Below are 11,788 nucleotides of genomic sequence, written 5' to 3' on the forward strand. Positions count from 1 at the left end.
TCCTAAAAGAGAAAGAATGAAAAAGCATATTCACTGCAAATTGAAACTATAAATTACCAGTAAGGCCTATACCTATACCAGAAAAAATATACATTAAGACAAATACTATATAAAGATAAATTTCAAAAAATCACTTTAGGGTATCCTAGGGATCAATTCAACAAGAAAATAACAATGAATTGTAAATATATATGCACCTATGGCTACAGTACCTTGTATTATAAAACAAACATTATTCTATCTAAATGTAGAGATAAGCACCATACAATTATGGTGGGGACTCTAATGTTCCATTTCCATCAATGGTTAGATAATTCAGATAAAAATCCCAGAAGAGAAAAACAAACAACAACAAACAAACAATGACAACAAACCTCACAGTGAAACAGTACCCACTACCAAATGGGTAGAACAGACTTATATGGAACATTCCATTCAACACATGAAGGTACAGATTCTTTCCATCAGTAAATGGAATGAGTATCAAGAACAGACCACATACTAAACCATAAAACAACCTCAACAAAGTCCGAAATTAAAACCACATAATACATCTTTTCTCATCACAATGGAATAGGACTAGAAATTACCAACCAACCAAAGTTTAGGAATTATGCAAATTCATAGAGACATAACATTGAATGAACCCTGGGTCACAGAGGAAGTCAAAGGGAAATTTAGACATTTCTCCAAGCCAATGAAAATGAAAATACAACATGCCAAAACTTAAAAGATCCAGCAGCAGCAATATTAAGTGGAAAGTTTATAGCAATAGCATATGCATCAAAAAAGAATGTTTCAAATAAATAGTATAACAATTTATCTCCAAGATTTGCAAAAGGAATAAAAAGCCAAGCCCCAAATTAGCAGAAGAAATAACAAAGACAAGAGCACAAATAAATGAAGTAGATGCTAAAAAAATATATAAGACCAATGAAAAAAGGGGAATCATTTTATAGAAAGATAAACAAAATTGGCAAAAATTTACCTAGAGTAACAAAAACAAAACAAAAGCCTCGGGCTACCCTTAGGCTTGGTGTAGAGATGCTCACCTCACAACTTATGCACAGAGCCCTAGGTTTAATCCATCCCCAAATGCTACAAAACAAATAAAGCAGAACACCCAAGGAAAATCATAAATGAAAAAAGAAGACACAATAACAGTGGTATCTATTTTATCATGGAAAGAGAAAGTATTATTAGAAATTAAAATGTTACTCTATGCCAACAAATTGGAGAATCCAGCAGAGGGATGAAAACTATAAGGACATACATAACACAATAAAATTGAACTGAAAACAAAAAGCAAAAAAGTAAACATATTAATAATGAGATTATATCACAATAACAATAAATAGTCTAAACCCCCCCCCCATTGTATTAAATGGGTTCACTGCTGAATTTGACCAAATATTTAAGAAAGAACTAGCCCAAATTTTCAAATTAATCCAAAAAGTGAAAAAGAAGAAAAATTTTAAATTAGTTCAAGGGGATCATTATTTCCAGTATGGTAAAACCAGACAAGGACACAGAACCAACAAAAATGATAGACCAATGTCCCTATTGAACACAGATACAAAAATTGTCAACAAAATACCAACAAAGGTAACACAACAGTATGTCAAAGAGATTAATTGTGTTAATCAAGTAGAATTTATTCTGGAATGCAAAGGCATGGCAATATAATCAAATTAATAAACATTATTTACATATCCACAATATGTCAATTTAGTGAAACCTAAAAAAATCATGCGTTTATGTCAACAGTTGCAGAGAAAGCACTGGAAAGGAATTAGCATTCTTTCATGATAAAAAACTAAATTATGGCTCACCAAAGCAGTCTACTTGGATATCTTTCCACATGTTCCCCAGCTGTCTGGCCCACCTGGGTCAGAAACACTGAGCTCAGCAGAGACAGTCAACTCCGCAGAGGTGATTTGGGTGGGGGACCAAAGTCCCATTGTCCATCCCCATACACCCCTACTCTCCTACCCTGAGGAGGCTGCTGGGTCCAAAGCTCAGAGATCTTTCTGCCTGCTCCCCAGCTGCCTGGCTTACCTGGGTCACAAACAGTGAGCCAACAGAGACAGTGTTTCAAACTCTCTGACCATCAGAGATCACTAAACCTGCTAACACCAGAGACATCAAGATGGGAAGAGGTCAGTGTAACAACAATTCCTAAGGCCATTTGACATCACTAGAAACCAGCAGTCCTACCACAGCAAGCCCTGGAGATACTATCACACCTGATACACAGAAAAAGATTTCAAATCTGAGGTTATGAAAATGACAAAGGCCTTAAAGGAAAAAAATAAATCCCTGAAAATAGAATAGGAGTATACAAGGAAAGAGGTGAAAGAAATGAACAAATCACTTAAAGAAACTAGTGAAAGACAGGAAACTACAATCAAGCATGAGAAGGAAACAAAAGGATTCAAAACCTAAAAATGGAGATAGAAGCAATGACAAAAACACAATCAGAGACAATCCTGGGAATGCAAAGACTAGGGAAGAGGACAGGAACTACAGATACAAGCATTACCAACAGAATACAAGACATGGAAGACAAAGTCTTGGGGGTAGAATATATGTTTGAAGAAATTGATACAACAGTCAAAGAAGATGTTAAAGCTAAAAACCTCCTGACAGAGAACATCCAAGAAATCTGGGACACTATGAGAAGACCAAACCTAAGAATAATAGGAATGGAAGAAAAAGAAGAGTCCAAGCTCCAAGTCCCAGAAAATATTTTCAACAGAATCATAGATGAAAACTTCCTTGACCTATAGAAAGAAATGTCCATAATATACAAGAAGCCTACAGAACTCCAAAAAGATTGGACCAGAAAAGAAAATCCAACAGCCACATAATAATCAAAACACTAAATGTACAGAACAAAATAAGAATATTAAATACTGTAAAAGAAATAGGACAAGTCATATAAAAAGAAAAACCTGCCAGAATTACACCTGACTTCTCAACAGAGACTGTGAAAGCCAGAAGGTCCAGGACAGATGTCATGCAGACACTAAGAGACCACAGATGCCAACACAGACTACTATACCCAGCAAAACATTCAATCACTGTAGATGGAGAAACCAAGATATTACATGACAAAACCAAGTTTAAATAGTACCTAGTCCCAAATCCAGTCCTACAGAAGATACAAGATGGAAAACTCCAACCCAAGGAGGATAACTTTACCTGGGAAACAAAGAAAATAACCCATCTGCAAAACCAAAAAAAAAAAAAAAAAGAAAGGACACAACACAACAAACATACACACACACCACACCACACCACACACACACAGCGAGAGCGAGCGCTGAGAGAGAGAGAGAGAGAGAGAGGAGAGTAGGAGAGAGACAAGAGAGAGAGAGACGAGGACAAAAAGAGAGAGAGAGAGCAGAGAGAGAGAGAGAGAGAGAGAGAGAGAGAGAGAGAGAGAAACAGGAACCAACAACCACTACTCATTAATACCTCTCAACATCAATGGCCTCAACTCCATAATAAAAAGACACAGGCCAACAGAATGAATGTGAAAACAGAACCCATCACTCTGTTGCATACAAGAAACACAACTCAGCAATAAAAGTGGACATTACCAGAGAGTAAAGGGCTGGAAAAAGGTTTTACAAGCAAATGGGCCCAGGAAACCAGCTGGGGTAGCCATTCTAGTATCTAATAAAATAGACTGTCAACCAAAACTAATAAAAAGAGATAAGGAAAGACACTTCATACTCATCAAAGGAAAAATACACCAAAATACATCTCAATTCGGAGCATCTATTCCTCAAATAAAGGACTACCCACATTTGTAAGAGAAACATTACTAAAGTTCAAATCACACAGTGAACCCCACACATTAATAGTGGGAAGCTTCAATACCCAACTCTCTCCAACAGACAGACCATCAAAACAGAAACTAAATGGAGAAACACTGAAACTAGTAGAAGTCATGAATAAAATGGACTTTAACTGGTATCTATAGAACATTTTACGCAAACATGAAAGAATATACCTTCTTCTCAGCACTTTATGGAACCTTCTCCAAATGTGATCATATATTTGGTCACAAAGCAAACCTCAACAGCTAAAAGAAGATTGAATTAATCACATTTATTTTATCAGACCACCAAGGATTAAAGGTGGAACTCAAAAACCAAAAACAACAGAAAGCCTACAAACTCATAGAAACTGAACAACTCCCTACTCAATGACCTCTGGGTCAAGGAAAAAATAAAAAAGAAATTTAAAACTTCCCAGAATGCAATCAAAATAAAGGCACAACATACCCAAACTTATGGGACCCAAAGGAAGCAGTGCTAAAAGAAAAGTTCATAGCACTAGGTGACTTCATAAAGAAATTGGAGAGATCCCATACTAGTAACTTAACAGCACACTTGAAAGCTCTAGGACAAAAAGAAACAGACACATCTAAGATGAGCAGGCAATAGGAAATCATCAAACTCAGGCATGAATAAATTAGAATCAAAGAGAACAATTCAAAGAATCAATGAAACCAAGAGCTGATTCTTTGAGAAAATAAACAAGATAGACAAATGCTTAGCCAAACTAACTAAAAGGTAGAGAGACACTATCCAAATCAATAAAATCATAAATGAAAATGGAGAAATAATGACAGACACTGCAGACATCCAAGAACAATTAAGTTTGACTTTAAAAGCCTATAATCCCCAAAATTTAAAAATTTAAATGAAATAAACAATTTTCTTGATAGGTACCAATTACTAAAATTGAATCAGTATCAGGTAAACAAATTAAATAACTCTATATCTCCTAATGAAATAGAGGCAGTCATTAAAAGTTTCTCAACTAAAAAATACCCAGGGCCAGATGGATTCAGCACAGAATTCTACAAGACCTTCAAAGACGACCTAATACTAATTCTCTTCAATCTATTTCACAAAATAGAAATAGAAGGAACATTATCAAACTCATTCTATAAGACCACAGTCACCTTGATACCCAAGCCACACAAAGACCCACCAAAGAAAGAACAATTTCAGATAAATTTCTCTTATGAATATTGATGCAAAAACTCAATAACATAAATAACAGACTAAATCCAAAACACATTAAAAAATCATTCACTATGACCAAGTAAGCTTCAACCCAGGCATGCAGGGGTGGTTCAACATATGGAAATCCAACAATGTAGTTTATCCTATATACAAACTGAAAGAAAAAAAAACACAAATTGTCATCTACTTAGATGCCTAGAAAGCATTTTCCAAAATTCAACACCCATACATGTTAAAAGTCTTAGAGAGATCAGGGATACAAGGCACATGCGTAAGCATAGTAAAGGCAATATATAGCAAGCCTATCGCCAACATCAAAGTAAATGGAGAGAAACTAAAATCAATTCCACTGAAACCACAGACAAGACAAGGCTGTCCACTCTCTCCATTTCTCTTAATATAGTACTTGAAGTCCAAGCTGGAGCAATAAGACAACTAAAGGAGATCAGGGGAATACAAATTAGAAAGAAGAAGTCAAAGTATCACTATTTGTGGATGTTATGATAGTATACATAAGTGACAGAGAACTCCTACGTCCGATAAACACCTTCAGCAAAGTGACCAGATACAAGATTAATTTTTAAAAATCAGTAGCTTCCTGTATAGAAATGACAAATGAGCTGAAAAAGAAATTAGGAAACCTACACCCTTCACAATAGCCACAAATACTATAAAGTATTTTTATGTAATTCTAACCAAGCAAGTGAAAGATTTAGATGAAAAAACTTCAAGTCTCTGGAGAAATAAATTGAAAAAGATATCAGAAGATGAAAAGATCTCCCATGCTCATGGATTGGGAGAGTCAACATAGTAAAAATAGCCAAAAGCAATCTACAGATTCAATGCAATCCCTATCAAAATACCTATACAATTTTTTACAGGCCTTGAAAAACCAATTATCAATGTTATAGAAAAACAAAACAAAATCCATAATAACTAAAACAATACTGTGTAATAAAAGATCTTCCAAAAGAATCTCCATCCCTGATCTCAACAGCAACAGTAATAAAAACAGCATGGTACTAGCATAGAAATAGGCTGGTTGATCAATGTAACCAAACTAAAGATGAAGACATAAACCCACATACTTATAAACACTTGATTTTTGACAGCAGCAGCAACAACAAAAGCCAAAGGCATACACTGGAGAAAAAGGTAGTGTCATCAACAAATGGTGCTGGTCTAACTGGATGTCTACATGTAGAAAAACTGAAATAGATCCATATTTTTCACTCTGCACAAAACTAAAGTCTAAGTGTATTAAAGACCAGATACCCTAAATCTCTTTGAGGAAAAAGTGGGGAATAGCCTTGAGCTCACTGGCACAAGAGACAACTTCCTCAAGAGAACAGGAACAATCAGGCTCTAAGATAAAAAACTAATCAATGGGACCTCATAAAACTGAAAAGCTTCTGTAAGGTAAAGGACACTGTCAACAGAACAAAACGACAGTCTATAGACTGAGAAAAGATCTTTACCAAGCCTATATCTGACAAAGGGCTAATATCCAAAATATATAAATAACTCAAAATATTAAATACCAACAAACAAAATTATCCCATTAAAAAAAGGGGGTATAGAGCTAAACAGAGAATTGTCAACAGAGGAGTATCTAATGACTGAGAAACACTTAAAGAAATGCTCAATGTCCTTAGTCATCAGGGAAATGCAAATCAAAACAACTCTGAGTTTCCAGCTTACACCTATAAGAATGGCTAAGATAAAAAACAAACAAACAAACAAACAAACAAAAAACTCTAGTGATGCCAGGCGTGATGGTGCATCCCTTAATCCCAGCACTTGAGAGGCAGAGGCAGGTAGATCTCTGTGAGCTTGAGGCCAGCCTGGTCTACAAGGCGAGTCTAGGACAGCCAAGGCTACAAGAGAAACTCTGTATTGAAAAACAAAAATAATAAACCACAAACAAACGAACAAACCTCTAGTGACAACACATGCTGGCAAGGATGTGGAAAAATGGGACATTACTGGTGGGAGTTCAAATGTGCACAGAAAATTAGGAATAGTGTTACCTGAAGACCCAGCTATACCACTCCTGGGTATATACCCAAAAGATACTCCACCATACAACAAGGACACTTGCTCAGTTTGGTTTATAGCAGCCTTATTTGTAATAGCCAGAATGTGGAAACAACCTAGATGTCCCTCATCTGAAGAATGGATAAGAAACTGTAGTACATTTACACAATGGAATACTATTCATCTATCAAAAATAAAGAAAAATTGAAATTTGCAGGGCAAATGGATGGAACTAGAAAAGATCATCCTGAGTGAGGTATCTCAGATCCAGAAAGACACATATGGTATATACTCACTTATAAATAAATATTAGCCCAAAATAGATGTCCTCTGAGAGATTGCACCCAACAGGGTATTGGGACAGATACTGGGACTCTGGGCAAAGCACTGAGAGTGGTATGGAAGAGTTGAGGAATGGAAGGACCCGGAGGGGTCAGAAGCTCCTCAAGGAGACCATCAAGCCTGGCAGATCTGGACACAGTCGGGGGCTGTACAAACTGATGCAGCCACCAAGGACATTGCAAAAAGAGAACCTAGACACCCTCTTCAGATGTATCCAATGGACAGCTCCTTCTCCACAGTGGGGAGGGAGGGACCAACTGGGACTGCCTCTGGCACAAACTCTGGTGCCCGAGATTTGATCACTTCCCCTTGGCCAGAGGACCCTGTGCCCATGCAGAGGAAGGTGATGCCAGCTCTGCTGATGAGACCTGATAGGCTGCAGTCAGATGTTGGGGAAGGAAGGCCCCCCCGTCAGAGGTCTAGGGGAGGGGAATAGGAAAGAAGAGGGAGGGAGCGTAGGAACAGGAAGATAAGAAGGAGGGGATACAATCATGATGTAAAAAATTTTTTTTAAACTAAATTATATGATATATATGCAATGTGCTATATCAACATACTAAAGTCTGATACTAAAGTCTGTTTTGGCATACCCTATTCTGACATCATACCTAATGGGCGCAAGCTGAATGTAAGGATGTCTGCTCTCACTGCTCCTGTTTAACATGGTGATGAAAGTTTTAGCCAGAGCAGTTAGGAATTAGACAGGGGAAGGAGAAGGATACAAATAGTATAAATGGAAAAAAAAAAAACCCTTTCTGCAGATATTATGGTTCCATACATAAAGTTCTTAAATTCTATTCTATCAAATGATAATTAGAACTCATAAACAATCACACACACACACACACACACACACACACACACACAGAAAGAGAGAGAGAGAGAGATAGGGAAGGAGAGAGAGAGGGAGGGAGGGAGGGAGGGAGAGAGAGAACAACAAATCCAGTAAAGCAGCAAGATACACAATTATTACAATTACAAAAACCAATGGTATCTTTACATGCTGATAACGACTGTGCTGACAAAAACCTTTAAAAGCAGCATAGGTCTATTTAGAACCTCCCCCACCCCAATATCTGAGAATAAACTTAACCAGGAAAATAAAAGGTACCTACATTGAAGATAATAAAACACTGCTAAAAAATTTAGCAGGACATAAAGAAATAGAAAATAGCCTCACATGATTATAGATCAGAAGAATTATCTTAAGATATTCGTAGCACATAATAAATAACCAAAGTAATTTTCAACATAAATAACAAAACTGAAGTGGGTTTAAAGACATACTACAGAGCTATAGTTGAGGAAGAAGAAGCAGAAGAGAAGGAAGAGGAGAGGATGGAAGGGGAGGAGAAGTGGGAAGGGAGGAAAGGGGGCAGAAGGGGGGAGGGGAGGGAAGGGGGAAGGAGGGGGAGGGAAGGGAAGGGAAGGGGGCAGGAGGGGAGAGGGGAGGGAAGGGGGCAGGAGGGGTGAGGGGAGGGAAGGGGGCAAAAGGGGGGAGGGGAGGGAAGGTGGGCAGGAGGGGGAGGGAAGGGAAGGGAAGGGGGCAGGAGGGGGGAGGGGAGGGAAGGGGGGCAGGAGGGGGAGGGGAGGGAAGGGAAGGGGGCAGGAGGGGAGAGGGGAGGGAAGGGGGCAGGAGGGGGGAGGGGAGGGAAGGTGGGCAGGAGGGGGAGGGAAGGGAAGGGAAGGTGGGCAGGAGGGGGAAGGGGAGGGAAGGTGGCAGGAGGGGGAGGGGAGGGAAGGAACAAGGAGGGAAGAGAGGAAAAAACCAAATCCTAGCATGGTAATTATATAAAACTAAACATAGAAAAATGAGACATAATAGAGACTCCAAAAAATAAATTCACACATCTGTAGCAAATTTCTAACCCTAGAGAAAAGAGAGCCTCTTCAATAAATGGTGCTGGGGAAATGGATGCACATATGCAGAAGACTGAAACTAGATCCACATCTCTGACCCTGTACTGAGATTAATTTAAAATAAATGGAAGGGTTTTTTTTGAAGACCTTATCTAACTATTTTATTATCTATCTATAGAATCATATCTATCTATTAAATCTAGGATGTATATTCTTACAATATAAATAGACTAGTAATTGACATGACCATGATTTGATCAATTAACAATTAACTTGTCTAACTTACTTATCCTAAACAGGCTGTAATAGCACTTTTAAAATACTGCAGGTGAACCTTGTATTCTACTTGAGTTGTATGGGCACAAAGCTCATATTAGAATAGAAATATACATAATGTGTGGGAAGGATAATCTTACATTTGAATTCTACACCAATCTATCAAAATTAAACTATGTAACTTAGTTACCTGGTCTTCAGCTCTCTCAGAGACTTGAGAAGGAATAAACTTGATTACCTAAGTATGCCGGAGTGCAGGTTAGTAGCTTTCCAAATGAAAAGATGACAGAGACAGTTGTCTACCTGAATAGTCATCCAAAACTCTCTATAATGTTGGAGGATCTTCTTCAGCCTTCTGGCCCAATATATCTGACAGACATATTTGTGAGGCAGGAACTACTGAGGATTTGTTTATCCTGTCTTGGCAGAGTTTGACCATTGACTCTGCCTGCATCCAAGCTTGCCAGCCCCCCCCCCCCTTTTTTAGACAGAATTCTGTATGTGGCAGAAATGAGGACCTTTTTCCCAGTGGCTGGTTTGCCACCCTTGAAGCCATCTCCATAAGGAGGTTCAGTGATGCTCATCATCCTCTCTGAGGTAGGCCGGGTGTTGCTAGGAGTTACCCTGTCTCATTGTCAATGAATCTTTAAAGTAATGGAAACATTTTTAAATTCCATATTTGCATGTCTCTGGGGCTTTTGAAGACCTTATGTTTCTTTAGAGTTATATCTATCTGCTGCATCTAAGATGTATATTCTTGTGATAAAAGAGACCAGCAATTGACACCATGATTTAATCTACTAACATTTAGTTTGTATAACTTATTTCTCCTAAACAGCTTGATAGCACTTTCAAAGCATTGGAAGTACACCTTGTATTGTAGTTGAGTTATATGGGTACAGTAACTCATATCAGAGTAGAAATACACACACACACACACACACACACACACACACACACACGTGAAGAATAAGCTTACATTTGAACTCTATACCACTGTATCTAGAACTTAATTGTTTAGGGGTTAAGATGTTTTTAGGTCTAGGTAGGTGTTCTCAGTTGATAATGACAATATGTGATGGAGATTGATTTACATTGAGAAATTTAGACGCACCAAGATAGGAAAGATGGTTTCTTCAAGGCTGTCAAACACAAACAGCCAAAACACTAAGAATGTAACATTTATATAATTCCTGATTGTGTCACGGTTCTTCTTGCTATATGTAACCTATTGTATATATGTGTAATAATATAAATGCATATGTAAAAAATTCCTCAAAGCAATAAAAATCTATTAAAAAGATGAATATGCAAAAATTAAACTTATGTTGCACTAATATACAAAATTCTATACAAATGAATTAAAACTAACCTTGTGAGTAACAATTAAGGCCTTAAGTTGAGTAGATTCAACAATCTTTTTATCTTATCATCTCTATATATTTCTATATTCCCCTTCTTTCTTTTCAACTCCTATCTCCAAACCTAAGAAGGAAAGATAAAGAAAAGGAGAAACTCAGAGACCTACAGAATATGGCATTTATAATCTTTTTATTTCAAAGATTCATTGACAATATAACAGGTTAACTCCCGTAAACACCTAGCCCACCTTAAAGAAGATGATGAGCATCACAGAACCTCCTTATGCAGATGGCTTCAACTGTGGCAAACCAGCCACTGGACAAAATGTCCTCGTTTTGGCCACAGAGAGAATTCTGCCTAAAAAAAGGGCAAGCTTGGATGCAGGCAGAGTCTACAGCCAAACTCTGCCAAGACAGGGTAAGCAAGTCCTCATAGTTCCAGCCTCACAAATATATCTGTAAGGTATAATGGGCCAGAAGGCTGAAGACGATGCTCCAATGTTATAGAGAGTTTTGGGTGACTGTTCAGGCAGCAAACTGTCTCTGTCATTTTTTCTTTCACTTTAGAAGCTGCTAACCTGCACTTCCTGTTTACTCAGGTATTTAATTTTATAACTTCTTAAGTCTCTGATGAAGTTGAAGACCAGATAGTTTAGTTTTACAATTAAGCTTAGTTGTTTAGGGGTTAAGATGTTTTTAGGTCTAGATAGAAGTTTTAAGTTGATAGAGATGAGATATGACAGATACTGATTTACATTAAGAATTATAGACTCACCAACATAGGAAAAATGTTTTCTTCAAGACTGCAAAATACAAATAGCTAAAACACTGTGAATGTAACAGTAATATAATTCCTGATTATTTCTT

The sequence above is a fragment of the Acomys russatus genome, chromosome 3 (genome assembly GCF_903995435.1).
Source record: "Acomys russatus chromosome 3, mAcoRus1.1, whole genome shotgun sequence".
Taxonomy (NCBI): Eukaryota; Metazoa; Chordata; class Mammalia; order Rodentia; family Muridae; genus Acomys; species Acomys russatus.